Source organism: Oryctolagus cuniculus, chromosome 10 (assembly GCF_964237555.1).
Source record: "Oryctolagus cuniculus chromosome 10, mOryCun1.1, whole genome shotgun sequence".
Taxonomy (NCBI): Eukaryota; Metazoa; Chordata; class Mammalia; order Lagomorpha; family Leporidae; genus Oryctolagus; species Oryctolagus cuniculus.
In genome coordinates this window covers 110,474,994-110,500,398 of record NC_091441.1, presented here as the reverse complement: position 1 = coordinate 110,500,398, position 25,405 = coordinate 110,474,994, and the positions used below count along the sequence as shown (strand labels likewise).

The 25,405-nt window shown below is 58.3% G+C and overlaps 1 protein-coding gene across 3 annotated transcripts in view; it reads left to right on the top strand.

Annotated features, from left to right (window-relative positions):
- MGLL (monoglyceride lipase) overlaps positions 1 to 25,405 on the top strand; it is a 99,406-nt gene that overhangs the window by 54,525 nt on the left and 19,476 nt on the right. The gene's annotated exons all lie outside the window — the stretch shown is intronic.

Sequence of the window (25,405 nt, the reverse complement as noted above, 5' to 3'; positions counted from 1 at the left end):
CAGACCTCTGTGTGCCCACTAGGGCCTGGCCTGAGGTGACACTGCCAACCCAGCGGGCTGTGGGTGCTGGCCCCGCTGCCCCTTCACCTCTGTGTGCCCACCTGGGGCGGGGGGGCTGTTGGGAGCAAGGTGTGGACCCTGCATGCAGCACCTCTGTGTGCCCACCTGGGGAGGGGGGCTGTTGGGAGCAAGGTGTGGGCCCTGCATGTAGCACCTCGGTGTGCCCACCTGGGGCGGGGGGGCTATTGGGAGCAAGGTGTGGGCCCTGCATGTAGCACCTCGGTGTGCCCACCCGGGGCGGGGGGCTGTTGGGAGCAAGGTGTGGGCCCTGCATGCAGCACCTCGGTGCGGAGCTTCAAGCATGCGAGGAGCTGCCCTCTGCACGCATGTGGTCTGCACTCTACCGACAGCCGGGCAGGGATCCTGGCGTGTGCCAGCGCTCGTCCTGCCGTTGCTCCCCAAGGGGCGCAGCGTGGCTGTCATCGGCATTGTCGTGGTGTCGGGTGCTGTGAGTCGTCCAGAGATGATTCACGGGGTACGGAGGCCGTGCGTGGCTTTCCTACCAGGTGATGGCGGGGCTGTGGCATCGGAGGATGGGGGTGTCCTGGAGCCTGTGTGGCTCCGCCCTCGTGTTGTCATTCATGGTAACGAAGGTGACAGGGACCGCTTCTGTCAATAGGAGGGCTATTCTCTGTTTGTTTTTTAAGATTAATTTATTTGAAACTTAAGTACAGAGAGGGAGCGACAGAGGGATCTTCCATCTGCTAGTCCACTCCCCAGATGAGCATAACAGCCAGGGCTGGGCCACACCACAGCCAGAAGCTTCTTCTAGATCTCCCACACATGAGCCCAAGCATTCGGGTCACTGGGCGTCCTCCACTGCTGTCCCAGGCGCATTAGCAGGGAGCTGGATCAGAAATGGAGCAGCTGGGACGCAAACCAGCGCCCATACAGGATGCCAGCGTTGTGGGTGGCAGCTTTACCTGCTGTGCCACAATGCTGGCCCCTCTTTTATTAAAGATTTATTTTTTTATTTGAAAGGTGGAGGGGAGAGAGTGAGAGGAAGAGACAGATCGTCCATCCACCAGTTCACTCCCCAGTTGGCCACAATGGCCAAACCTGGGCCAGGCTGAAGCCAGAAACCTCTAGGTCTCCCACGTGGGTGCAGGGATCCAAGCGCTTGGGCCATTCTCCACTGCTTCCCCAGGCCATTAGCAGGGAGCTGGATCTGAAGTAGAGTAGCCAGGACTTGAACCAGCGACCATATGCATGCTGGCACCCCAGCGCCACCCCTGTTCTCAGCTTCTCTCGAGGACGTTAGAGGAGCTTGGAGTGTGCTTGATAGGGACGTAGGTGCAGAGCCTGGCAGGTGCCAGGACTCAAGGACGGGGCGGGGGGGGGGGTCTCCCAGACTGTGGGAGTTCCCAGCGGGAAGCTCTGGCAGGAAGAGAAAGTTCACAGAAGCCCAGTGACTGCAGGGTCAGGAGTGGCAGGGGGCGACAGCCTCTAACACAGAGCTCAGTGCCCGCCCGCAGTGGTCCCTGGCTAGAAGCGGCTGAAACAGGACAGCACCAGGGCCATGCCTGGTGCCTGCATCCCGGAGGGCTGCCGTATGGAGGAGGGGAGGAAGACGGCTCTCGGCGGGGCCAGTGAGCGCCCACCCGCAGGTGCCAAGTCAGAGGCTGAGACGCAGCAGGGGGGTGGTGGGTGCGCAGCAGGGGGGTGGGACCCACCCAAAGGAAGGGTGGGTGGGGCCCTGCTGCCAGTCCAGAGGCCTGCCCCGCCCCTGTACTAGGCCGTTTGGCCGTCTCATTGCCAAGGTGGCCTTGATGCAAGCATTAGGTTATTTTATTATTATTATTATTTGACAGAGTTAGTGAAAGAAACAGAAAAAGATCTTCCTTCCGTTGGTTCATCCCCCAAATGGCTACTACAGCCTGCCCACTGCGCCGATCCGAAGCCAGAAGCCAGGAGCCAGGTGCTTCCTTCTGGTCTCCCATGCGGGTACAGGGGCCCGAGCACCTGGGCCATCCTCCACTGCCCTCCTGGGCCACAGCAGAGAGCTGGACTGGAAGAGGAGCACCCGGGACTAGAACCTGGCGCCCACATGGGATGCTGGCACCGTAGGTGGAGGATTAACCAAGTGAGCCACAGCACCGGCCCCAGCATTAGGTGAGCCCAATGCAGAAGGAGCATTTGCCCCCGTGGGCCACTGCTGATCTCATTACTGTCGCCAGAGGTGACAGCATATGCTAGGAGCCCGCTAGCAACAGAGCCAGGACTTGGGGCCAGGAACAGCGGATGCCTTGTGCTATCCACAGGCAGTGGTAGAGTCAATGGCCTATGACCAGGGACAAAGAGCCAGGCCACCCTGGAGACCACAGTGCAGGGGCTATGGCCCCACACCTAACTTGAGAGCAGCCCTGGGTGCCGGGAGCAGAGTGATGGTGTCCGTGAGCAGGGACTGGCAGGGCGAGGTTCATTGTCTGCATTGTCGCCTGTTGGAGGGGACTCCTCTCTGTGCCTGCCGCCCTGCCCTGCGCTGGGCACACACTCAGTGGGGAGCGAGAGTCTGGGGTGGGCCGTGGGCCCTGTCTGCTCTGGGGCTTGCCCTGTGCGGCATGGCTGTGAGGAGTGTCGTGTCTCCCTCTCCCGGGACGCGTCCCCACGGCAGCATCTTCCTGTGAAAGGCAGCAGTCCCGTAAGGCAGCCGTTTGCTACAAGAGCCCTTGATTTTTCATAAAAATAGCCAAGAGCACGAGCCAGTGGAAGGCCACGTTCCCCGCTCTAGACGAAGGCGGGTGCTCGAGAGAAAAGCTGACAGCCCCGTGTCCTGTGCACTTAACTGAGCTGCAGGGACCCGGAGAGGCAGAGGGTGGGAGAGACCCAGGAGACACAGGCAGCAGGAGTGGGGGGTGGGGGGAGGGTGGGGAGCAAGCAGCATTTCTCTGAGGGGGTGCTGTGAGTTTGCAAAGACCCCCCTCTACCGCCGTCTTCCCTCTGAAGTGCTTTGTCAGCCAGGATGTACACAGGGCAGCTTTGTCCCAGTGGCTCCGGGGGAGCAGCCCGCAAGCCCATCAGCCAAGGGACAGGCACACAGGCCGGGCACAGTCAGGTCTCACCATGCTCTGAGAAGCGAGATGCCTTGTTTGGGCCGTGGCTGGGGCTCCAAGACAGCTTGTTGAGGGGAAGTCTGCCAGTCTTGTTGATAGGAAGGAGAGGACGCCCACACCACACATGGGGGTGGCGTGTGGGCGCGGCTGGGGGTTCACAGCCAGCAGAGGAGCAGGTGCGCATGCGCAGTGTATTCAGCGACAGATTTTCAGTCGGGCGACGCGGTGGGTGTCCTCGGTGGCTCTTCACCAGCTCCAGGGCGTGAACTTCGTGCCTTGGAAAGCCCCAGACGTCCGTCTCAGAGGAGAGCCATCCTCTCCGCCAGCGTCTCCTGCTGTAATGTGCATTTGCCTCGGGGCCTGTTTAAATCAAGGCAAGCGGCAGGCTCTGGCCCCGCACTGAAGACACCAGTCCCAGTGGCTGCATCCCACATGGACGTTCTGGGTTTGGTTCCTGGCTCCTGCTCCTGACTCCAGCTTCCCACAAATGCAGGCCCACCAGGTGGCACTGATGGCTCCAATAAGTGGGTTCCTGCCACCTACCTAAGAGACGTGGATTGAGTTCCTCGTTCTGAGGTTGTTAGTGTTTGGTAAATGAACCAACAGACCGGAGGGCAGGCTGTCACTCGTTCACTCACTCGCACTCTCTGCTTTTCAAATACATTTAAATACATAAAGTAAATCGGGTGGGGGCATGGCTGGCCCATCCAAGTGGGGGCAACGGCCCATCCGAGGGCTCTTCAGGGTGAGTGTCATTACTCCCCTACTGCCGCCAGCACCCCACACACATTCTCATTCTCGTTCCTTTCTCCTCCCCCGCCCTCTGGTTTCCACAGGCTCAGCAGCCAGCACCCAGCCAGGCTCTGGCCCGTGGGTGCAGGATGTGAATGCATAGCTCTGATTCCGATCGTGGCCCGAGAACAGCTCCCACTGCAGGCTGATTGATAGCACGGCTGCTGTTGGTGAGCTTTCCGTGGGCAAGTGCGATTCATTCCTTAGAGGCAGAGCGAGCGAGGGCGCCTGCTCTCTCACCCGCGGGTTCACTCTCCGAGTGCCATCCATGACCAGGGCTGCACTGGGGCTGAAGCCTGGCGCTGAGAGCTCAATTCAGGTTCTCCCACCTGAGCGACGGGGATGGATTGCTTAATTGCTTGAGTCATCATTGCTATCTACACTGGTGGGAAGCTGGAGGCAGGAGCCGGATCCAGATCCCTTCCCAAGTCTGGTGAAGATCTTCTGTATTTCAGAGTTTAGGTACCAGGGTGACGCTTTCCCATCTAAGAGTTGAGAATGAGTATTGGAGTTAACGTAGCACAACTGGTTCCGGGTCACTTAAAGACCAGAAATGAGCTGTGAAATTCAGTGCCTGTGTCCCGAAGGCCTGCTGCGCTCTGGGGCTGCACCAGCCCTGGGCGTTGGGGGTGGGTTGGTTCCAGGCTCCTGGCTTCCGCCTGGCCCAGCCCTGGCTGCTTTAGGCATTTGGAGAGTGAAGCAGCAGATGAAAGGTTCATCTCTCACTCACTGTGTGTGTCTGCCTTTCGGGTAAATGTTAAGGGGTTTAAAATCAAGCACATTATTTAAATAACTAAGTGAATATAATCAATCAGTGAATGGATTGGAGTGGCAGTTGGGGCGGAAGAGAAGTCTGGTGTGTGCCGTGGACCGGGGGCCCAGCCACGTTGACGTTCTCAGTTCCTGGAGGCTGGCAGGCAGACTCCCCCCAGGCTGTGTCCCTGACGCACAGGTGGCCATCTCCCTGTGTCTGTGGCTGGTCCGTGCTCCACCCGTGTCTGTGTGCCAGCCACGTCCTCCTAAAAGGACAGTGAGCATATAGGAGTGGGCCCACTCCCACGACTGCTCTTTGATTCACGCACCTCTGTGGCAGTCCTTCCTCCAGGTCCAGCCTCGTTCAGAGGAAGGGGGTCAGGACCTCACCATGGGAAATGCACCAGGTGAGAGGCGCCAGGTTCCGGGGGCTGTGTCCCACACTTCGCTGGAACGTTCCCAATCTCTGCCTCTCTGGGGAGTTCACAGGGACGGAGAAGTCACTCACTCAGATGTCACTTGGGTGGTCTTTGGAATACCAGATGCCACTCTAAGGTGCCAAGGGAAAACCAGCTTGGGGCTGTGGGTGGCGGCTGGGGGTGCCTTCATGGAAGACCTAAGCTGGCCTGCTCTCTGCTGTGTTCCTGAACATCAGGTTTGATTGCAAGGTGTTCTGTGTTTATGTGAGATCACTTGTGACACTCGTGGCTTCGAACACTTCGGGATTACCTTGCTGGGTGCTGCTTGGCTTAACGCCGGGGCCCCGCCCCTTGTGAAATCCCAAGGGAACATGTGGTCAGTTCAGACATCAGGTGCCAGCCCTGTTCCCTAGGCTGTGACTTGGGCACCCTTGAGCATAGGCCCCGGACTCCATGGCCTCCCCAGGGCCGGCGGGGGGATGGACCGAGGGGCCAGATGAAGCAGCGGGGGTCTGTGAGCAGAGGAGGACCCTGTCATCTGCCCGGGGACTATGCATGGGCTGGAGAGAGCCAGACCGTGGGGAAGGCGGCGTGCGGGGCCGTGCATTGGGAAAATTCGGTGGAGGCTGCGTGGTTTGGAGGATTCTGTCTTGGAAGGAGAAGTCCAGAAGCCATGTTCCCACTGGACTCGCCTTGTCTCGGGGTCCCCGGGGCCCTGCCCACCTCCTTGTCCCTGCTCAGCCCTGCCAGGTTCTGGGTCCTCTCTCGTTTCTGCTCGGGCCGGCGCTTTCCCAGTCCCCTGGCCGCTGCGTCCCACGTTCGTCTCGGACTCCGTTTGCCCCCTCTGCTTCAGAAAAGTCACAACTACTTCGGTGGACGCGCAACCGACCTTGCGAGAGGTTGGTGTGCGGCTGAGCCTCCTCCATCCTTCCTCCCCTGCACTGTCTGTGCCTGCACACGGGCCTGGCTGCCATGGCAACAGCACAGAGGCTGAGACCAGCTCGGGGTGCAGCCGGTGTAGGTGCCTGGCTGTGTCCGAGGGCGGAGGCTATGCTGGGGAGGTTGGACAGACGCCGGGCCGGGGACTCGAGTTTCCAAAAGCAGGCTTTCTGGTTCCTCTCGCTGGCGCTTGCACGAGTGAAACGTAGAAGGTGGAAGAAGGAAGACCAGCGTTTATTGAGCGCCTACTGTGTGACAGGTGCTTTTCACTCGCTTTCCCGTTTAACCCTTTCAGAAACCCACTAGGTAAATACAACCTTCCCTGGAGGTGGTCTTCACTGACGGGCAAACCAAGAACAGTAGTGGGGAAATAATTTTCTGAGGCCGCACAGATAAAAAAGCAGCATTCCAGGCTGGGATTTGGCATGGCGGCTGAGGCGCTGCATGGGCCACCTGTGCAGCCCACATCTGAGTCCCGGATCTGCTTCTGACCCCAGCTTCCTGCCCGTGTGCACTCTGAGAGGCGGCAGGTGGTGGCTCGGGTGCCTGGGTCCCTGCCACCCACGTAGGAGACCCAGATGGAGTTCTGGGTTCCTGGTTGCAGCCTGACCCGGCCCCAGCTGATGCTGGCGTTTGGGATGTGAACCAGCAGGTGGAAGATCTCTTTTGTCTGGCTGTTGCTTGGGCTCTCAAATTATAAACAAATGACAATTGACATGTTAAAAACAGGATTTCAACCCAGATCCAATGCTGAAGCTGAGGTTCTTTATATTCTTCTCCAGAAACTGCCAGGCAGTGAGTTGGTGGCATCGAGGCTAAGATAGGAATCCCTATCTCGTATTCTCTTTCTCAGGGAGAGGTGAATTTAAGGACAAGGAGAAAGTAATTTAAAATTAAGCATTCTGCAGAAGGCGAAACATGGCAGGAGTTTGCCTCCTCTGTCACTCCAATGTCTTGAGATCTAAGTATACTGAGGATTTTTGAAAATACGCTAAACGTGGTTCAGAAGTTGAGAACCTGAGAGCCCTCGGGGGTTACTGCTCACATAGCTCTGGTTTGCCTGCAGCCTTGGAGCTGGGAGCAGCGTGTTATTTTGTTACAGACTTCTTAGTCCTTGATCTGTCACTTCCTGGAAGTTGCTGGTAGCAAATGCTTCTCCCCACCCCACAGCTGTCGCTTGTCTAGAAGCCAGAGGCACTTTCTGTGTGTGCAGCTTTCGTGGGAGCCAGCAGAGAGAAAGGTCTTGCCGTTTCTGGATGATTCTGCCCAGCGCAGGATTGCCAAGACCCCTCCCCTCCCCTTTCAGGACAGGGGAAGCCTCCAGGGCCCTGACGGCTGAATCTACACAGCCAGCGCCCCCTGGCTTCCCCCGCGTCCACACCGTCACCTGTTGTGGGACAGGGAAGCGGGATAATCCCGCGAGACACGGAGAGCATCATCCTGACACTTCTTACCGTGCTGCTTGCTCGTATTTCTACAGTGGAGAGGAGGATGTTTTCAAATAAATCCTCTAAATAGGAAATCCTGAGAATGCGTTATTTCGAAAACGCAGTACCGTTTGCCTCCTTTTAGCTGCTTATATTATAAGGCATGTTGTCACTGCTTTAAAAAAAAAAAAAAGAGTGGAAATGTGTCTCCCTAGCCCATATGCTGGGTTCTGGCTTCTCCGTACCTTGTTCAAGCTGTCGTCAATTAGTACAGAAATTAATTTCTGCCTTTATCGCCTCTGCGAGGCCACACTGGTGCTCGGGCGCCGTGCGCTGGGTGGAAGGTGGCTTGGGCGGCGGGAGCCGGGAGACACAAACATGGGCTGCCCGCGTCCGCGGATGGGAGCCTGGACCATCAGCAAACAGACGAGGCGGAAATGGCTTTTGTTGAGGGAAACAAACTGTTTTCCAGGCCAACAAGCTGTGATCCTGGACCTGCTGCCATATGCATGTCTTTGAGAAAGATGGAGAGGGACGGAGCCTCTCTGGGCACGCGTCGGGCTTTGCTGGGGGTGGCCACCGGGCAGGTGGCCCGCAGTGCTCATCTCCCCTGGGTCCCAGGGCCTCCCTGGTCACCTTCGGCCTGAGGCTTGGGGACTGCCTGGGTTCCCACTGTCTGCTGGAGCCTAATAAGGACATTTGTCTAGAGGGTTGGTGGCAGGTGTCGGCGGATGGCCAAACACGTGTTCTCTGGCGACGGTAGATGGACAGGTGGCCTTTCCCCTAAGGGGTCCGTTCCTCTTCCTTTTCACTTGTCACCGGTCTTGTTCCCTTCCAGCCTCGTAGATGACCGGTGCGTGTGGAATTTCTGCCATTGGATGGTGCAGGAGCACGGGCTCCAGACCCGCCTTAGAAAACTGGGCTGGAAACCGTGCTATCCAAAGTGCTTTGAGCGTAAGCAGTTGGGCCGTGGGGGCTGCCGGCATCCTCTTCCTGATGAAGCATTGTGGTTGGCCGCGAGGATCCAAGGACACGGGACAATCACGGGAAATCTGCCGGGGCGGGAGGGCTGCCTCTGGGCAGGTGCTGGCTACTGAGTTGCTTTCCTGTGAACTCTCTTCTGGGGGCGTTTTACGTGGGACTCCGCTATGGCCCGGATGTGTTCGGATCCCGCTGTTGGTCTGTCCTGTGGCTCTCTCCCCACCAGAGGGAAAGGTCACCGTGGGAAGAGAAGGAACAGTGCATCCCTCACGGAGAGCAGGTGGGATTGGCCGCCTCACGTGTCACGCACGGGAGTGTACGAAGGCCCGCCCCCGGTCCTCTGACAAGGGTGGGGCTGACCTCACACATTCAACACTTTGCTGGCAGCCAGGAAAGTCGTGAAGTCAAAGAGCCTTGTTGGTTTTCTGGGTGAAGACTGATGAAAATACTCAGTATCTGTGGATGCAGAAACCCCATTTGGGACGGGCTGATCCTGGGAATCTCATGCACATCCGTAGGTGTTCATGTCCGCGTCATTTACGCTAACGGTCTCGAAGGCCGTCCAGGCATCCCACGGCAAGCTGGGGAAGTAAGGCATGGTCTCTGCCCCTACAGGCTACGATACAATCTGAAGTCACAAGCACCGATTTTGCAACCCTGTGGGGGAAACAGTCACAGGTCATGTGATGCCCAGAGTGAACTTGAAATCCCCAGTGCTTGGGCAAGACCTGACACACAGGCGTGCTTCGGGGGTGTCGGTTCAACGGAAAGTGGCCGCTTTCACGGGCTTTCTGCTGCAGCCTCTCAGCGGGGAGGTGTGGCTCAGCTGAAGGCCAAACTCCTCCCCACCCATCCCCTAACACGTGCCTCTGGCAGCCATGACACAGCAAGATCTGTCCACTTAGCAAGGAGGCAAATACCCTCCCTGGCTGGCCCTGCTGGGAGGTGGGTCCTTGGGTCCGTGGCCACACTGGTTCCTAACCATCTCCCCCTTTGTCATGGTGTGCCGGCACAAGCCTGGTGCTGACCCAAACCAGCTCTGCCTTGTCTGGGATGAGGAGAACTGGCAGGGAGGAGCCGAGAGAGGCCCTGCCCCTGGGAGCGCCCACCGCAGTCTGCCCCAGCCCTACCGGGATCGTATTTCAGTTACCCAAGGGCAGGTGGCATCCAGGAGCCGCCTGTGTGGCACTGCCTTCCCTGGGACGCACAAGGGCACGCATGTGGCCTGGGGGGAGGGGGGGAGTCTTCATGTGCACTGCACATTTGCACTCTTTCCTTGCCCCAGTGTCTGGATGCCATGTCTCGGGGTCCCCCAGGGCGTGCCTCCTGTGCTGTGGGGGAGATGTCCTAGTTATTCCTCTCTCTGGGACGTGGCTGTGCCGAGGTCCCTGGTGCTCAGAGGCTGTCGGCTGTTACCTGGTGTGGTTAGAAGCCCCCAAGTTAGGGCACCAAGCCAGGTGCTGCTGCACTCACACAGGTGGCCGCGGGAGGCTGCCCCTTTGCCAGGGCTGGGACCAAGTGTGGTTCCCTGTGTGGACCAGGCCAGTCCAGCCTGAAGGGCACTCACTCCACCCTGGGGGTTTCTGTTCCTTTGGGTCCTGAGTGACCAGACAAAGTGCTTGTCCAGCGCTGTGCCCTTGGAGGACAAGGACGCCCGGGGTCCAGCTCCACATGTTCCCTCTAGCCCCCCCCCTCGGCACCTGCTGTGCATCGGTGCCTTCCAGGGCTGCAGCTGCCTGCCCTGCCCTGCCCTAGTGTCCTACAGAAGAAACGCATCTGCCTCCTGCAGAACCAGCACCAAGTGTCTGTGACTCGGGCGCAATCTGCCTGCTCTGGGGTGCACCCCTGTGGCTGCTACAGAACCCCTGGGCCCTGTGTGCCATCCTCTTGGACCTCCCCATCTCCACAGTGGAGGGCAAGGCTGAAACCACGAACCCTGTCCTGTTGGCACTGGGGTTGCATGATGACCACCAAGGGCAGAGGCTTCTGGAGTCCACCGCCCTGAGGTCCAGGAGAGGTCGAGTTCACAGACACGGGAAGCGGAGGAGGAGGAGGAGCCCAAGGGCTTGGCCGAGGGGCTGGGGGAGTTTGTGTTTCCTGGGGACAGAGATTGAGTTTGGGGAGAAGGGAAAGGTGGCGAGATGGATGGCCGTGACGCTTACACAGTGATGTGAATGTACCAGTGGCAGTGAGCCTAAGGGTGGATATGATGATACTGTTTTACATTATGCAGATTTTACCATAATTAAAAAATGAAAAAAAAATACAGAACTGGTAACCTTGACATTGAAAGCTGAAATTTTGGCTTCTCTTGAACACTGCCCTGCAGGTCTGTGTGTGTCCCTCCGCTCCAGGCCTGTCCACTCCGTTGAGTCACCTGCCTGGCCCTTCGGGCCCCTGAGTGGGTTCCCCGCCCATGCAGCGTGACTCACTGCCTGAGACACCCCTGTGAGGAACCCCTGTGGCCACTGCCCCTGGATGCTGGCCAGCATGTGGCCGCATGGGGGAGGGGCCAGCTCATGCCTGCAGGGCAGGACACAGGACAGTCCCCAGGGCCTCAGAAGCTCAAAGCAGCAGCACGTCAGTAACCATCACACCTGCAAAGCCCCCGGCTTCTGAGGGTCACCATCCAAATCCCAGGCCCTCCCAGGCCATGGCCAGCCTCAGTGTGGCCTTCCAGGGCCTTCTCTGTTTTTCAGTATGTGTTTAGACGACTCCCAGGGAACAGAGAGAGAGATCTGGTGTGTGTCAAAAGCAGAAGTGGGGAGTTAGATGGGTGTCCTGGGGCAGCTTGCATTTTTCTCTCGCATGTGTCCTCCCTGAGGCTGTCCCGGGTTCCTCTCGTTCCAGTTGCCCGGTGCTGGGATGAGACTGAACTGGCTGGTAAGGGCAGGAGCGGTTTCTCAGTTGTCATCTTCACAACTGACACACCCTGCGTCTTCACTTAGCCACTCTGCCCTGGTCAGCATCCCACTGCCATAGCAGAAGACCTGGGAAGGAGCCACGCTGGTGTGGCCCCTGCATTCGCGACGTGCACGTGGTGAGCTGGGAAGCAGGGTAAGAGAGAGAGGCTGGGCCCAGTCCAGCTTTGATAGCCACCCCTCCTGTGAGAAGGACTCTCCCCACCCCGAGGGCGTGCCTCTCCCACCAGCTCCGCCTCCTACCACCCTGGTGGGATCCTGGCCCTCTCGGGGCCCGTGTTGTGGCGCAGCAGCTTGCCACATCAGCATCCCAGATCAGAGCACCGGCTTGTGTCCCGCCCGCTCTGCTTCTGATCATCTCCCTGCTGATTCACCTGGGAAAACAGCAGAGGATGGCCCAGGGGCTCGGGCCCCTGCCATCCACCTGGGAGACCTGCAAGAAGCTCCAGGCTCCTAGCTTTGGCCTGGCCCAGGCCCAGCCATTGCAGCCGCTGGGAGAGTAAACCAGCGAATGGAAAAGTGCGCTCGCTCGCTCACTCGCTCTGTCACTCTGCCTTTCAAATAAGTCAAAGAAGTTTGGACCCTCTTGGAACTGTTGACTTTGAGGCATACTGGCCTGGGTGAGAGCGGGAGACGGCCAGGGTCAGCGGCACCTTCCGTGTGTCTGGTGCTGTCCTGAGCCTTTACATAGGAGTTCTCCAGAAGTTCACAGGAAATGCATGATGGGACAAAACTGCAAGGTTTTCCATTTTCTTTTGGAACCAGATAAACTTACCTTTAATTATTTTAATATTTATTTATTGATTGAAAGACAGAGAGACAGAGACAGACACTTGATTCTGCTGGCTCAGCCTCCAAATGGCCACAGCAGACACGTCTGGGCCGGGCCGAAGCCGGGAGCCAGGAACGGCATCCTGGCCTCCCGTGTGGGTGGCAGGGGCTGTCACCGCTGCCTCCCGGGGTGTGCGTAGGAGGAGGCTGAATTCAGAAGTGGAGGAGCCAGGACTCGAACCCAGGCACTGCGCTGTGTGCAGGTGAGGTGTCCCGAGCAGCACCTTAACTGCCACACCAAACACCCACCCCAAACCGGCCTCCGAGCTCCACTTACCGCTAACCTTGGGCAGCCCTCCTGTGTTACCTTAGTGAGATGCGCCAGTGATCTGACATGTTGGGGACTGTTACTGTCCCCAGTTTACAGTCAGGGACACTGAGGCCCTTGGGAAGTCTGCCCGTGGGGGGGCCAGGTTTAATCCAAGCCTGATTTGGGTTCTCGTGCTCCGCCCCACCCCCAGCAGCTGCCCTGAGGCTGTTGTGGCCTCTTGGCCAGGAATTTGCTGTGCAGTCAGAGAAGACACCGGGTGTGCATGTGTGTGCATGCTTGGCTGTGTGTGTGTATGCATGTGTGTGTGACTGCATGTGTGCGTGTGTGTGCGCTCATATGTGTGTGACTGTGTGACTGCATGTGTGTGTGCGCTTGTGTGTGTGTGACTGCATGTGTGTGTGTGCACTCATATGTGTGCCTGTGCGTGTGACTGCATGTGTGCTTGTATGCGCATGTGTGTGCAGGTATGTGTATGTTTTGTGTGTGTGTCTGTGCATGTGACTGCGTGTGTGTGTGCATGTGTACCTGTGTGTGGCTTGTATGTGTGTGTGCATGTTTTGTGTGTGCGTGTGTGTGACTTCATGTGTGTGTATGCGCTCGTATGTGTGTGACTGCATGAGTGCGTGCTCGTGTGTCTGTGCGTGTGTGCTTGTGTGTGCCTGTGTGCATGTTTTGTGTGTGTATGTGTGTGACTGCATGTGTGTGTGCATGTGTGCCTGTATGTGTGTGTCACAGGCAGCCAGTGAACCCAGGTGCTCTTCGGTGTGCCCTGTGGCGCCTCCTGAGTGCAAAGCTGCTTCTAGCACGGCTGATGGGACTTCCCGCCATGACGGGCGTGTTCTGCACCTGCCCCGTCCAGCTGGGAAGCCCCTGGACCCTTGGCTGTTGAGCCCTTACTGTGGCAGGGGAGACTCTGAGGACCTGAGTTTTTCATTGTAAGTAAGTCCAAGTTCATCTAACAGACGGACATGGCTGCTGGCCACCACACTGGGCAGTGCCGTCTCCTCTCACAGGCACAGCAGAGCCAAGCCCTGCCGGCGGAAGCCAGGCCTTGCCCATCCGCTTGGCAAACTCAAGAGAGCTCGCTGCAGCAGGGGCCGGCCTGGCAGCCACAGGACCACGCTCCCTCCCTCGGTGCTGGAAGCTGAGCCGTGTGTGCAGATGGTGAGGGTGGGCAGGGAGGCCAGATGGCCTGGCGCTAACCTCATGAGGCCGGAGGGGTTGGGGCTCAGGCTGTACGGGCCCCCAGTCCCAGCAGGTGGCGTGTGCCCGAGGCCTCCCTTTGCCTTGTCCGTTACTCTGCCTGCAGCACCCCCCAACCTGGGACTGAGTTCCAGTACCCAATCTGCACCCCTGCTGGACCCCCTGCCTGGCCAGGCTCCTTAGGAGGGAGGGGGTGGGAGTCAAGACCTCCTGGGGTGGGCTCACTCCCGAGTCTGCCTGAGGAATCAACAGGAAAGAGCTGGGTTGTGGCCCCCTTCCAGGGGTCCCAGCCCTCAGCCTCTCTTCCGACTTCACCGTGTGTCTGGTGCTGTCCTGAGTCTTTACAGAGGAGTTCTCCAGAAGTTCACAGGAAATGCATGATGGGAAAAAACGGCAAGGTTTTCTGTTCCTCACTGTGCGCCTTGGGGGGAGGCGCAGCGGATGGTCCCGTTGCTTCCTGGAGGTGGGTGGTCACGCCCTGGGACTGGCACCGATCCAAGCAGACAACATAGGGCTGCTTGGGGGCCCAGCCCTCTCTCCCCGGTCACCCTCGTGTGACGGCGAACGTTTCAGTGGGCACTTCCGGCCCACGCTCATAAATCCTCACGGCGCCTCGGGTGCAGGTGGCACACAGAGCGTCAGGAGGCCATCACCTGCCCAAGGCCGCACGGCCCCTGTGCTCTGTTTCCTGCCCACCTCTGGCTTTGGCCTCCTTGCTCTCTGGTAGGATGGTGGCTCCTGCCTCTCAGCTTGGAGGAGCAGCAGGTCTAGCGGCCTGGCCTAGGCCCAGGTATACAGCAGGCGCTCGACAAATGACTCTGGTTCCTTTTTGCCTTCGTAACAGCCAATTCTGAATCTGCAGCAGCCTTCGTTTCCTTCCTTCGTTCAGGGGATGCATGTGGGCGGGGCCTTCCCTGACACCGGGGCGGCGCTGGGCGTGAGGGCACAGAGCTGTTGCCTTTGCTGGGTGCAGGTCACACTGTGCAGGGCGGAGGAGGGGGACATAACTCATATGGGATCCATGAGAGTCCCCACTCTTGCCTTTACTGGAAGCTCTGGAAGTGCTGAACTTGAGTTTTTCTTGTCCCCCCCCCCTTTTTTTTTTTTTGGACAGGTAGAGTACAGACAGTGAGAGAGAGACAGAGAGAAAGGTCTTCCTTCCATTGGTTCACTCCCCAAATGGCCTCTACAGCCGGAGCTACGCTGATCCGAAGCCAGGAGCCAGGTGCTTCCTCCTGGTCTCCCATGCGGGTGCAGGGGCCCAAGCACTTGGGCCATCCTCCACTGCCCTCCCAGGCCACAGCAGAGAGCTGGACTGGAAGAGGAGCAACCAGGACTAGAACCGGCACCCATATGGGAAACCGGCGCCGCAGGTGGAGGATTAACCAAGTGAGCCATGGTGCCGGCCCCTCCCTTTTGTTTTTTTAAAGCAACATTCTTCACAGTTCCCTGTAATTAAACTTGCGTCACCAGGTGTTGGTATTTTTGTCCCATTTTACCAACCTGGAGCTCGAAACAGCTTGTGTGGGCCCTGGCCGGGAACTTCTGAATTTGATGGTTGGTGTGGCAGCCCTGGCTTCGTGTTTCTCGAGGGAGGCACGAGGTCCCTTGGGTGTTGCAGCTGGGAATTTTTAGTTCAGAGGAAAGCGAGCCGGGAGACCCCGCCTGCAAGGAGATCTTGATGGCAACCGAGGACCCGGGTGGGCCGGCTCTGACGGGCGAGAGGGCTGAACCCCAAGACCGCGTGTGACTTCGTACATTGTCTGCTCTGAAGACGGAGCTGGCAAGGCTGCAGGCTCACGCAAGGCCCATGGCGATGTTGCATTTATTTGCCCAATGACTTTTTGCAAAGAGCTTTCCTCGGTTTATAGGTGAGGAAGTAGCCGCAGGTAGCTGCTGTCTTGAAGTTTGCATTTCATTCCCTTGCTTTTGTACGTTTGGATCACATAGGCATGGATTTCTAAAAATAGGTGTTCTCTGCTCTTGGTGTATTTTTTTAAAGGTTTTATTTATTTTGTATGAGAAGCCGAGTGAGTGAGAGAGAGAGAGAGAGAGATCTAGAAATTTTCCACCTGCCGGTTCAATCCTACATGGATGCCCTGGGGCCCAAGTCCTAGGGCCGCTTAACCCGCTGCACCACAGCGCCCACACCGGTATCTGTTCTCTTGATGGCCTGGGGAAGCGGAGTCCAGCTCTGCGGAGCCTTGGCTCCCACCCCCTCGAGCTGTCTCCTCGCTCTCTGGAGAGCAGAGCCCACTGGCGGTCCACGCGGAGCCAGGATGAGAGCCCTTTTTCAGAATGAGCTCCTGCATCTTTCAGTGGAATGGGTTGGTTTGGTAGGCTGAGCAGGTCGTACTGGGCCGGCTGAGCGGCTGCTTAGGAGGGTCAGGGACACACTTTCCAGTTGGCACCTGCTCAGGCACAGAGGGGAGAGAGGAGGAGTGATTTCCATTTGTACAGCAGCCCTAGTGGGCTCAGGGCTAGGGAAGCTGAAGCCAGCCCCCCTGCAGGGGGGCGCCCACAATGATGCCTCCCAGGTGACGGTGGCGACATGGGGAGCTCGGCGTCCTGATGCCACCTGGGCTCCCGTTGCTCATGGTCTCTCTGCAGCAGGTGCAGAAGCCCACCAGGGAGCTCTGTGTGGGGTCAGCACCTCCACTAAGGGCCTCTGACTGCAGCAGGGAGACCACATGGGGGCAGGGGGGACAGAACCCCTCCTGTGCCGCCGCTGGGTGCTCAGGGTTCAGCCGGCAGGCTCCAGATGAGATTCGCAGATCAAATCTGGCTCCCGGTGGGGCGGCCTCCTGCACAGTTCTGGTTCTCTGGGCTTCAGTCTCCTCACCTGTGAGGTAAGAGCTGCAGGTGGTACCTGCAGAGGTGAGGCCCAGCAGGGTGTGGGGCCGCCCTCTGCACAGGGGTCAGGGCCAGCGGGAGCCATCTCCTCTGACTCTGCCCCTCTGCCCTCAGGCACTGATGCAACCTGTGAGCGCCTGGAGCCCCAGCGTGGAGGGTCCTTTCTCCCTGGGGCCGTGTGGATGGAGTTGGTGACTGGGACATTTCCATAATGGCCCATGGAGAAATGACAGCCTGAGGCCAAGGCCACTGTCCCTGCTGCAGTCTCCGGCCACCTCCTCCCACAGCGCATCACATCCCTCTCCCCACCTTCCCTGCACCTAAAACGCTGTCATCCTGATGCACCCCTACACACACACACACACACACACACACACCCCGCCATGGCCACGCCTCCCAGCCAGCAAGGACATTGAATCTCCCCAGACCCAGCCATGCTGTCTAGAAAGTTCTGGCGGGCGAACACCGCTGGCCTAGGCGCGTGTTCTCTGGTGGACGCTCGGTGCTGTTGTCAGTGCCAGGGGCAGCGTGTGCCCAGCCCCCTGTTCCCATCAGGCCCACCCTCAGAAACTTTGAAGTCTCCCGAAGGATGTTTCCCGGGGCCCCAGCCACAGCGCCGTGGCCAGGGCCTGGGAGGGCAGAAGCCAGCTGGGGGCTTTCACATCAGGTTCTGTTTCCTGCAAAGTAGGTCTGGTCTTGTTTGCGCTCAGATCTGTTTTCTTCCCGATGTTTCGCCCTGAGCTGGGAGAGCAAAGCTACTGCTTCCAAGTCCCCGCGTAGGGCACTACGTGGCAGGGGCTGAGCTCGCCCGTGATCACTTCCGGCTCAGTTTTCTCGGCCAGGAGACGGGGGACAGACTAGTGAGGTTGTGAAATCAGCCGTGGGCAGAGGGCTCCGTGGGTGACGCCACCCTCGGGCTGTGAGGGCCGCGCTGACGTCAGGTAACTGCTCAGCCCCCGTCTCCCCACTCGGGGTGGGTTTCCCTGGCTTTTCCCTCTGTAGGAATGTGATTGAGGAGGACTGGCGCCCTAGGCAAACCAGAGTGGGAGGCCCAAGGCTGCCCGTTCTGACCCGAGCGACACTGTCAGCTTGCCGGCTGCTTCCCCCTGAAATCCTCTTTGCGCACATGGTAGCCGTCTGGAAAATTACTTTCGGGTAGGAAGATGCTGTGTAAGAGGGAGACTGTGTCTAATTATTCAACAAAGAACGGGGCCGTGCTTGCTTCGCATTGAATGCGGTGCCCGGGGTTGGTTTTAATCAGGTGTGGGCAGAGGGGCAGAATGACCGGCAGGAGGGAGGAGGGTTGTTGGGCTCACAGGTCCCCAGGAAGAGCCGGGCCAGCAGGGCTGGGTCGCGATGCACACACAAGCGAGGGAGCGAGTTTGCCCTGGGGAGCAGGCGGGGTGGGGCGAGGGGGTGTGGGGTTCCTGGGAACCAGGTCAGGGCTCTGGGCGGGGGTGTCCCTGGCTGTCTGGTCCTGTGCAGCAGAGAGTGGCTGGTGGGGTTTGGTCCCTGACTGTTCAGTGTGTATTAGAAGGGGCGTTGGTAGGTGAGGTCTGTTCCTGTCTCTAGCTAACGCCAGGACGCGCAGGGCCCGAGATCTCAAGCATCCCATGATGGAACATCAAAGGCAGAGTTAATATATTCAGAAATCAGAATGAGCAAAGACTGGACAATCTGTGGAGCAGGATTTTTTTAAGGAAAAAAGGAGAAAAAGAATTTGCCTGCGTCTGCAGAACGACTCGGTGACCCGCGCTTTCCTGGTGGGGAAGGACTGCTCTGCGTCAGCGGTCACTGGGGTGCAGGAGCCGAGGATCTGGTGAGCAGCCATGGTGCAGGCTCTGCCTACAGACCGCCGCAGCCCACGTGGCAGGCACCTGCCGTCTGCTAGGCCGGTGTAGGGAGCCCTGAGGAGCAGGCAGATGAGTGTAGCAGGACCCTGCCCTCGAGGGCAGCTCTGGCAAACACGCACCCTGAGCCTCCTCCCCGAGTCCGTGCAGGCCTCACGCCCACGGCGCTCTCCTGCCCAGTCCCGCTAGACTCGCTCGGAATCCTCCGCGGCGTGGTGCAGGGGGCGGCCTCTGCCCACCAGCCAGAGCTGCTCATCTCCCCACCTGTCAGGGCCTGCGGACGGAGGGAGGACTCCGATCGGCTCCTGTGGGTGTGAAAGGACGACAGTGGCACCTGCAGGCAGTGCAGCAGGCGCCAAGGAGTGGGGCTATCTGAGGCTGTCCCTGGACGACTCGGCCTGGTGCAGGGGTGCAGACGTCGCAGCAGAGGGCCTGTCGGGTCAGAGGCATGGGCGGGAGGGCAGAGAGTGTTGCAGGGACCCGCAGGGAGGCAGGGGTGTGTGGGGTGTGGAATGTGCAGCAGAAGGAGCCTGTAGCACGGGCTGGAGTGTGTGGGTGCGCTCGGAACAGCACGGGCAGTCTGGGTGCTGCAGGTGAGGAAGAGGAGGTAGATCCATGTGGGCTGGCTTGAATGGGGAGGGCTCGGGGCAGGGAGAAGGATGACAAAGCCGTTGCAAGTTAAAGGGCATAGGGGACCCAAGAGGGCAAAGAAGGAGACCAGGGAATCTAGGAATCCCAAAGGTTGCACGTCAGGACAGCATCAAGGGCGAAGACGGTGGCCCTGTTGTGAGCCTGGCACAGTTGGGAAGGATCCTGGGGCCACGTGAAGTGGAACCCAGAAGGAGAGCTGATCTCAGAGGCGTCGTGGCACAGATGGGGCGTGGGGTGGGGGGTGGGGACTTCCTGCCTGGCCAGCAGCTCTGGAAAGCAGACCCGGGGGATGCCTGCGTTAGGGCGCCAGTGGAAGCCTGGGAGTGGTGCACACAGCCCAGCAGGAGTGCACACAGCAGCCTAGGTTCTGCACGCAGGAGCAGTGCGGAGCTGGTTTAGGACTGAGCCAGTCAGGGGAGCTGGGCGGAAATCCATAAAGAGGTGACACTCCAGGGAAGGGAATTTTAACGTTGGGCCACGGTGGCAGGGCACTGTGGCAGAGGGACAGAGGACGTCCCTGCTGGGATGAGCAGGAAGGATCCCCGCGTGTGACAAGACCACGTGTGTGCTGGATGCCACTGAACTATGCGCAATGTGGCTGATGTCCTGTGACCTGAATGGGACCCCTGCTGGAGGGAAAAAAACGGACATGGAACTGGAAAGAGATCCCTGCCTCACACCCCATACCTAGACAGGAAGCGACAGGTCCAGGATGGAACACACAGCCAGGAAACCAGGCCTGGAGCCGGATGGTGGCGAGGAGCACACAGCGGCATGGATCCGCGTACTGCCGCAGAATAGCTCGCTTGAGCACACGTACGTTCACATCAGCGTGCTGCTCTGTGTGTGTTACCACAGACAGAGACAGCGCGTCCCAAAGGACTCAGGGAAAACAAGGCCCAGTTCCTGTAGAACCCTGCAGTGGGGGAGGCCGTTAGGATGAGGCGGGTCCCAGGGTCTGCTACCTGTAAGTAGGAGACAAAAGCCCTGGCGCAGGAGGGGACCCACAGCAGGTGGAGGGGTGGGTGGCAGAGTGGGTGGGTAACGCAGTGAGGAGATGCACAGACAGGGAGCTTTATTATTTCTACAGGAAGAAATGCTTCTAGGAAAACCCAGAAAATAATTCCAGTGACTAACCGTAGAAACAAAGCAGGGAGGCAGAGGAGACGGGGGTAGAAGGCAGACTGCACTGGGGAATCTTCTTGAAGACTCTGACTGCTAGACTAAGTAGCTGTTTACATGTTTGGAAAAGCAAATTAAATTGAGAAGCTGAAAGGCAAAACTTAACATCCGAAATACAGTTAATTTGAAATTGATGGATCTAATTGCCCATCTAATTAGTAACATGTGCATACAGAGAAAAGAATTACCACCTATTTATAAGAACTTGAACTTTGGACACAACGCTGTGGCCACAACTGAACTGTATTTGAAGGATAAAAATAAATACAAATGCATCTCCGGCCTCGGCTTCTCTCGGTAGGCTCACTGTTAATGACGGTGATGGTATTGTAGGTTTGAAGCCGTGCTGTGCAGTGAGGGTCCCTCACGCAGGTGAACCCATTCCTGCTATTGGGAAGCAAAAATTTCAGTGTTGAGAAAAAGATAAAATATGAAAGCAAAGAAGGAAGGAAAAACCATAGAACATGGCTCTTACAGTTTTTTAAACGTTCTTACTTACTTGAAAGGCAGAGAGAGGCAGACAGATCTTGCATCCCCTGGTTCACTCCTGAAATGTTCCAGCAGCTGCAGCTGGGCCGTGTTGAAGCCAGGAGCCTGGAACTCAGCTCGGGTCTCAGATGTGGGTGGCAGGAACCCAGGTGCCTGAGCCGCGTCTGCTGTCTCTCAGGATGTGCGTTAGCAAGAAGCTGGAATTAGGCATAGAGCCAGGACTCGAACCCTGGCTCTCCAGTAGACAGCGCAGGAACCCCACACTGCACCTAACCTTGGCCACAAACCCTAGAACTTTTTTTTTGACAGGCAGAGTTAGACAGAAAGGTCTTCCTTCTGTTGGTTCACCCCCCAAATGGCTGCTCAGCCAGTACACCGCGCTGATCTGAAGCCAGGAGCCAGGTGCTTCCTCCTGGTCTCCCATGGGGTGCAGGGCCCAAGGACTTGGGCCATCCTCCACTGCCCTCCCGGGCCACAGCAGAAAGCTGGCCTGGAAGAGGGGCAACTGGGACAGAACCGGCGCCCCGACCAGGACTAGAACCCGGTGTGCCGGTGACACAGGTGGAGGATTAGCCTAGTGAGCTGCGGCACCAGCCAACTCTAGAACTTTGATGTTTTAACAGGAAATTTTGTTACTCAGCTTTAAAAAAAAAAAAATCGGGTTTTCCAGCTCAGCTGAAAGGGTAGAGGAGCGACGGCACCTGTGGCACCGAGCGCCCCCAGTGTTGGCGTCTTCATTTGTAACCCCCTTTGCGCACTCACAGGAGCTGGGCCCCTGGGAAATGCTTACCTGGTCCGGAGCAGGGAGAGGATGAAGTGAGGCTGGTGCCCCTCTACCAGAGAATGAGGCGCCGGTGGCAATGAATGGGAGTGCGGGGAGCGGCCAGCGACAACGCGGGAGAGAACAGGTCCAGAACATGGTCCGTGTGAGGACAACAACCACTGAATACAGCCCACGGAGCGCCTAGGCTGGTTCTACAAACGAGCCGTAGAGACGGCAGGCGGTCAGGAAGTTTCCATCGGGACTAAGCGTGAGGCGAGCTCAGGGAGTTATTTTTCGTTTACTCAGGGAGGAGCATAGTGGTAGGGGATGAGGAGCATGTCTTAATTTTTAGAAGTGTTCAGGGGTGAAATGTTATGCCACGTATGACTTATAAAACTTCTGTTTGGAAATCAAGTATACAGAAAGGTTTCAAAAATAGTAGTAATAAACCCAGCAACGCTTTGTGTCTTTTTTTTTTTTTTTCTAAGATTTATTTACTTGAAAGAGTTTCAGAGAGGTGAAGGCAGAGAGAGAGAAGGTGCGGGGGGGGAGGTCTTCCATCTCCTGGTTCACTCCCCAGATGGCCACACCAGCAAGAACTGGGCTGATCCAGATCCAGGAGCCTCTTCCAGGTCTCTCTCTTGGGTGCAGGGGCCCAAGGACTTGATCCATCTTCAGCTGCTTTTCCAGGCCATAGCAGAGCTGGATCGGAAGTGGAGCAGCCAGGACTTGAACTGTTGTCTGCAGGCAGTGGCTTTACCTACTATACCACAGCGCTGGCACCAACCCTGTGTATCACTGAAATTTTCCAGTCGTTGAAATCCACAGCTTCCTTTTGAATGACAGATACACAGCCAATAAAGTGGTAACAATCATCGAGGAAAGATAGTAGGGCGCTTACAGGGACCTCCTCCACTTCTGATCCAGCTCCCTGCTAATGCACCTGGGAAAGCAGCGGAGGATGGCCCAAGTGCTGGGGCCTCTGCGCCCATGTGGGAGACCAGGAGGAAGCTCCTGGATTTGGCCTGGCCCAGCCCCCATCATTGCGGCCATTTGGCGAGCGAACCAGCAGATGGAGGACTTCTCTATTTCTCTGTGTGTCTACTTCTCTTTGAAACTCTGCCTTTCAAATAAATAAAAATAAATCTTAAAAAAAGATAGTGTAAAAACCAGAGTTAAAGAGCGCCAAGGTGCGCCATCAGGTGACCTTGGCAAGGTACCCGTCAGGGTACACCGTGCAAGGGAGCCTCAAAAAGTTCTGGGAAAGTGGAATTAAAAGATGAGCTTAATTTGGTGCAAAAGTCTTCTGAAATCTACACATAGTTTTTTCATAATATGCATTTTTCCATGAACTTTTAAGACCCCCTCCCGCTTATGTGTGTACTTTTTATTTATTTTGTCAAGGTACAGTTGTCCTATAATTCCATTTCCCAGGCGCCCTGGAAGTGCTTTGTGTATTCCTTTGTGTTGACAGAGAGGGGCGGGGATCGGGGTGCGTGTTTGTGTTTGTGTGGGAAGAGCTGAGCAGTAAAGAGCAGAGTTCGGGGGAGGTGGGGATGGAGGCGTGACAGGCTGCGCAGGTGCCCCTGGGAACGCTGCTGGGATGTTTGAACCGTGTGTGCGCGTTGTATGTGAAAATGCAGTTTTTAAAAGGAAGAATGAATGAAGTACAGAAGGAATCCAGCAGGCGAAGGCAACAGAGCAAGCCTGGTGAGGAGCCCCTAGACATGGGCGCCCCTCTCCCAGGGGCCGCTCAGGGAGCCGCGCGCCACGAGCCGAGAGCCAAGGGGGTGGAGGCGGAGAAAAGCTCCTTGGATTTGCCCAGCGGGCAGCTGTGGGGACCGAGCAGAGGAAGGGGCACCACCTTTCCAGGTTGGGAGGAGGCCGTGGTGGGTATGGATGACCCTTTGAAGGGGGAGAGAGAGGACAGAGGGTGACAGAATGAAGGGGAGCTGGAGGGCGAGCTGGCCAGGGGTGGCCAGGATCAGGCAGAGGGACCGTGCCCCGTCGGGAGCCTGCCCAGAGCCCGTGGCCCGGGAAGCCCCGGAGGTGTGGGCGGGAGGATGAGGAGGGTGTGGGGTTGAACTTTGGGAGGGTAGGGACTGCTGGAAAGCAAGCCAGCACGGCCACTCTGTAGAGGAGGAGGCTGGGGTAGCCCGCGGAGCCTGATGCTGGGAAGTTCAAGGTGAGGTGGCCGCGCTGGCAGAGGCCTTTGCTGGGACGTGCGTGGTGGAAAGAGCAGAAGGGCCTGTGGTGTGTGCGTGGCAGACGGGGTGCCGAGCCAGCCTCGTGTCAGAGGCTGCAGCCCCCTCCCGATCCTGCGACCTTGGCCGCCACATTTCAGCGTGGGTTTGGGCAGGGACACCAGAGCAGGAGCAAAGCGGGGCGTAGAGCCCAGAGCTTGCCTGGCGTTGCTGGGCTCGAGGGTCGTGTTCACGCAGCCCGCAGCAGGTGGCACGGAGAGGGCCAGCTATAGGCTGTGAACATTCCAGGTGCAGACTGGGCCGCCCCTCAGAAATCCAGCACAGGATTGTGACGCCGTCCTGCATCCGCTTCTGGGTGCTCGTTCCCGAGAATGGAAGACGCGGCCCCCGGGAGGTGCACGGCCGTGGTCCTAGCATCACTGCTCGTGAGCAGGCAGGAGGAGGAACCGCCCGGCGTCTGGGCTGCGGACGAGCGGAGGAACACGACGTGGTGTGTTTGCAGAGCAGAATGTTACTCGGCGTTAAACAGGAAGGCAGACCCAACACGTGCCTCAGGAATGGAGCGCAAGGAGGGCGCCGCCTAGCCCTCCTGGGGCTGGGCGAGCGGGCTCTGGGGAGTTCAGGTTTAATTGCCGTGCCGTGGCTGCTGTAACGAGCTCCAGAGACCTGGTGGCTGAAGCGCCAGCAGCACCAGTGTCTCCAGCTTCCAGAGCTGCAGCCGGCGTGTGGTAGGGCCAGTTTTTTCAGGGTGGTGCCAGCGGCCGTCTTCTCGCCGTGTGCTCACGTGGCCTGCTCTGTATCCGGCTTCGATCGACGCCCACTACTAGGGCCTTACTTGAACTCCATTGCCTCTTTGAAGAGCCTGGTTGCAACCACAGTGACCTCCCATGATCCTCAGGGCAGGGACTTCTGCACCTGGATTCGGGGAGGGCACCGAGCCGCCGCCGCACACTGGCTGTGCAGCTTTGGTTAAGGAAGACTGTGGTGAGGGGTGCACAGCGCCGTGGACGTGCTTGGTGCTGCTGGAAGAGCCCACTTGGGACACCCGCATCCCACCCTTGGAGGTCTTGGGCTCAGTGGCCAGCTCGGCTCCCAGTTCCGGCTTCCTGCTAATGCGCACCCTGGGAGGCAGCAGGTGATGGCTCAAGTACCCACCCCCCACCTGTCGAGCCGCGCAGGGGGACGGCCGGCCCAGGTGCCGGAGCAGGCCAGAAAGGCGTCTCAAGGCTGACCACAAGGAGCGGTTCTGAGTGGGGGTCTGGGCAGCGGTCGGTTTCAGGCCGTGACAGACGGCGATGACTGTGGCTGCTGTCCCAGCCCCCTGGTGGGAGAGCAGGAGGGTCGCTGGGTGAGGCCTCCGGCTCCCAGCAGGGAGGGCCTGGGCAGGTCCTATATGCTGTGGGGCCCCCGGTCCCCCCACCATCTCATCAGGCTGCCCCCAGCTGTTTCTATAGCTACTGCCGACCTCCAGCCGGGGGACAAGTGAGGCAGCCTAAGGGAAGAGCAGAGGGGAGGTGCACAGCTCCGGCGCTGATGGATAAACGCCCAGCAGGAGCAGAGGGTGACCCAGTTTTGCGGCTGCTCGGTTGGAAGACTTCAGGCAACCATGCTGGAGTTGATCTTAACCCAGCTCTGTCGTGTTACCTTCACCTCCCGCTGCCAAGTGAGGTGACAGCATACAGCAGGGTCCCCGCTGAAGGCTGATGCCGAAACACGGCTGGGAGCGTCCAGCACCTGGGCAGACCCAGCGGAACTCGGAGCCT